Here is a 4,655-nt window from a genome sequence, read left to right as displayed (position 1 = left end):
GGTTTCCTAATTTTTTTACTACTGGTTCATTCATGCTCGCACACTCGCATGCGCAGAAGCATCCGGGCAAGTGGGCTGATCCTCCCACTGCCACTATTACCAGTTCGCTCGATCTGGGCTGAACCGGGAGCAACTCACCTCAGTCTTACCGGCTTCAGATCAAATCTTTATTATTGTCCTAAGCTAGCATAACTTTGCCTCTTCATATCCAAATGCAACACATCTGAGCCAGGCAGCTCAGGGCATGAAATTTCATAGACAATCAGTTTCCATGAAGTTTCAGCCAAATTAAATGTACTGGTAAGTAAAGGTATCTCGAATCAGGTAGGGAGAAAGCTGAAGATATCTTGAAGGATTGAGATAATGGATTTGCAGTTGTTGCTTAAAGCTAAAAAAATTCTAAGGAAATAAGCATGTGACTTTATATATTTAGCTACATACCTTAATGTTTCTGAGCGGGTGTTTCAAAATATCTGAAGTTACAAGAGCAGGAATCAAGGCCAGTAAAATGTAACATGGGATATGCTTCCCCATGTTGGAAAATGTCAGTTTGGAAGGACCTTTATTTGTAGTGAACATTGTAAGTAGTCTGTAGAAAGTTATCACCCAGCCCTCTCCCAGAGAAATGAAATATCCTAGGAAATGTTGAAAAGGCAGAATATTATATTTCCCTGGATGTGAAAAGGAGAAACATTTTAAAGAGAAACTTCCTGCAGCTTCCTGCCTCCCCCACCTTTTGACAATGGGCCATTATGGAGGCCAATCTAGTTCCTTTACATAATAAAGAGTTCTCCACTTCAGATCCAGGGGGATGGGATTAAGGCGTGATAATATTGGCACTTTACCCAACTCATCACATGGCATCTGAGAACTCAATCAAATCTGGATTCAAAACGCAGTCTAGAGAGTTGCCCCTGCATGGCCCCATGGGAGTCTGACAACCAATCAGAATACAAGTTCAAAATCAAAGGCCAGAGAGCGCATAAAACCAGGGACTTGGTATCTCAGTCCTTCCTTCTCTTCTCCACCAACATTGAAGCATGTGATCACCTTTTCTGTTCAGGACTCAAGCCATGTGGACCTGTCCACAAATAAACCATCTTTCCAAGCAGCCTCCGTGTCTCCACTGTCTTTTCCCCCACTTGGAGCCGAACCCAGAAGCATATTTCTTTCAACAAATCAAAGAGTAACACTGAAGTAACAATGGCAAATATTTATCTTTGGAGAATAGTTGATGAAATTTGTGCATGAAAGTTAGAGAATCCAAGACCAGAATAGCACATTTCAGTCTCTAATCTATCAAACCCAGGTTTATCAGCTTTGCCCTATGTAGAACATCTTTAAAATTAAATCTCAAATTAGACTTCACATCTGTTTTACCAATCTGGTCAGAAATCTTAATATTTCTTGAACTAGCACTTATCACCTGGATGCATTTCCCACTTCTATTTCAATTAAAGTGATTATGTTTTTATGCATGTGTGGGAAGTTATCATCCAGCCCTCTCCCAGAAAAATGAAATATCCTAGGAAATATTGAAAAGGCAGAATATTTCTCTAGATGTGAAAAGAAACATGTTTTAAAAGACAGAATAGCTGCCTGTGGCTTCCTGCCCATCCCCACTTTGTTAATGGGCCATTAAGAAGGCCAAGAACGTCCACTTTATATAATAAAGACTTCTCCACTTCAGCTACAGGAAAGCATGATAATATTGGCCCCAACTGACCACATGGTATCCGAGAACTCAACCAAATCTAGATTCAAAACACAGCCTAGAGAGTTGCCCCTGCATGGCCCCATGGAAGTCTGACAACCAATCAGAATACATTTCTTACACAGGAACAGGAAACAGAGAGGTTGGACTGAACAGGCTATAAAAAGACTAGCAAGCCCCTTCCTCAGCCCTTCTCTTCTTCTCCACCAACATTGAAGCATGTGATCACCTTTTCTGTTCAGGGCTCAAGCCATGTGGTCCTATCCACCAATAAACCATCTTTCCAACCATGTCTCCAGTGTCTTTTTCCCCACTTGGAGCGGAACCCAGAAGGACATTTCTTTCATCACATGTAAATTAGGACTGGTGTCTCTCCAAACTTTCTGGCTAGTGATACTTGAATTGTGAGTGCAGTATGTGTGAGCACTATGGGTGCCAAGTGAACTGAGAGGGATTGCTGGTCATGAAACAAAAAATTATGCTGCTGCATTGAAGACTCTGGGATTAGGATGTGCACACTTTATAAAAAACCTATTATTCCTTTATTGGTTTTTATTTGCCATTTCTTTAAAAGAAACATTTTATTTTTTTGTTCCCCTTATTCTGCCGTGCACCAAGAGATGTCCTAATATATACTGAATTCTGAAATTGTGTTTCTACTTTTAAGCACCTGTTTAGAAGAAAAAAAAATTCTTGATATAGTTCTCACAGATAATGTGACAATTGCTCTACTCTGATGAATAAACTAATATATCTAGAATAAAGAGATCTTTATTATCTTCAACAAAGATAATATCTTAGAAAGTACAGCATAGATGTTAAAGAATTTTTGGGAATGTAAAATTAATTCTTAGCTGAAATTGTCTAAAGCTGATTTATTAGTCTCTGAAACACTGGATTATACAAAGGAATTGGGACAAATTGTCCCATGCCGGGCTGAAAGAGCCCTGAGGCCTCCTGGTGGTCTGAAGGACAAAGTTCCTGTTCTATGGAAAAATGCTTTTCCTATATACTATTAATCCCAAAAACATTTTTCAATTGTAGAGAGAGATTAAAAAAGCACCCCCTGTGTACAAAAGAAGAGCAAGAGATGTAGAAAAAAATGAGAGCTTGAAAATAACTTTAAAGAGGAAAACTCTAAAGAGAGATTCCATCTCAACAATAATTTCTTATGAGAAAGATTGATGGCTAGATGAAAGTAAAGAGAGCAAATGGAGATGGAAGTGGAGCAGAGTATCTGGGAAAAAGACAAGGATGCCTCCTGAACAGAAATAATCCTTGTTTCAATCTTCAGACATCCATTGTGTTTGCATAAACTCCAGTAGGTTCTATTGCATAAACACCCACAACAGAATTCAGAAATAAAATACGCTATTTAAAGAACACAAATATTTATCAAATGGGTTATGAATCCATGTTTTATAGCTTCCCTAATGTTTGTAGAATCAGCCCACTTGGATCTCAGAGGAAATGCTAATCCTCACATACATTCATTCATTCATTCATTCATTCATTCATTCATTCATTCATTCATTCTTTCAATGGCATATCATAGATCATATCATAGACATAGATGGACTAGCAATATAGATTAACATTTCATCTAGATTAGTAAAACACAATAAAATTTAAATGTTAAAATGATATATGTTGAAGTAACATTGTCTAGCCCATCTAACTATTGAAGCGCAGCATTGTTTAGATTTAAAAAATCGGATACTCATGTTACAGCCAGTCATGATGTGATCTATAGTTTGACAAGGGACCCCTCAAATGTATGTCCCATTTAAACAGAGTGTCTTGGCAGATGCTGTGTGAGGTGAAATTCTATTCAGGATTGTTCATTTCTGACGTAGTAGTTCAGAGCTTGACAGCTTTTTTTTGTGGGGGCATTTATGTCTTCCTATATCTGGGCATTCAGTGACCCATTTGACTAATGCTAATCCTAACAATAGGAATGGTTTCAGAGAAGGCCCATCTGTGGTGCAGTTCTTTTGTGATGGGACCACAAAACCATGCCTTCCTGCTAGATATTACCAAATGGGTAGGAATCAATCAGAGAGAAGCAGTCTTGCAGATAATCATATCCCACATAATGTAACTCCTTGTGGACAACAACCAGTACTTTTGAGTTGTACCAGAAGCCAACCAATAACCAGTGCAATGCAGAAAATAAGCGTTCCAATAGTTATTTACATTCAGAATCCATTTTAGTTTCTGAGTGATCTTCAAGGTAACCCCATGTTGAGTGTTGCAGTTATCTACATTCAAGGTGATTTAGGAACAGTGGGGAAAATCTCTTAATCCATGATAGAATACAAATGACATCCCAGCTATATCTGAGTGAGGACCCCCTAACATTAATCTCAACAAATTCATATTGAAAGTGAGTCTTGTTTAGGAGCAAGATGCACACTGACTCGAGATACTTCAAATAAATGTGAAAAGATTTTATTATATGACATCCCGGAATGAGAAGAAAACTATTTAAGCCTACAGATCTGCTTTAAAATAAAACCTTTTCAGGTTTACTGTTTACTGTGCAGCAGCAGTGGCTCTTTAGGTCACCAGTTAGTGTGGTACTGCATCACTAGCCATTCTGATTATGGGCTCTGTATGTCAGCAACAAAATGCAAAGTCAGTTCTGCTCTCCTTAAATATTAAAAATATTTGTAATATAAACAGCTTTCCATTCATATCAATTTGCCCATAGCAAATTATGAACAATATATGGAAGGCCTGGTCTTTCCACTAAGCTGTCTAGACATACAACATCGCAAACGAATCTAAAAAGGCAAGGAACACGATCGTCCACAACTCAGGCAGCAATTTCAAAACTCTAGCCAGAATGCCCAGAACTAAAATGGCTGACAAGCAGTTAAAATAGTGTAGATAACAGGGTTGAACGCATGCGCCGAAGAAAATTTGCCCGTGACGAAGA

Source organism: Thamnophis elegans, chromosome 2 (genome assembly GCF_009769535.1).
Source record: "Thamnophis elegans isolate rThaEle1 chromosome 2, rThaEle1.pri, whole genome shotgun sequence".
Taxonomy (NCBI): Eukaryota; Metazoa; Chordata; class Lepidosauria; order Squamata; family Colubridae; genus Thamnophis; species Thamnophis elegans.
Note: the sequence above shows the minus strand (reverse complement) of the source record.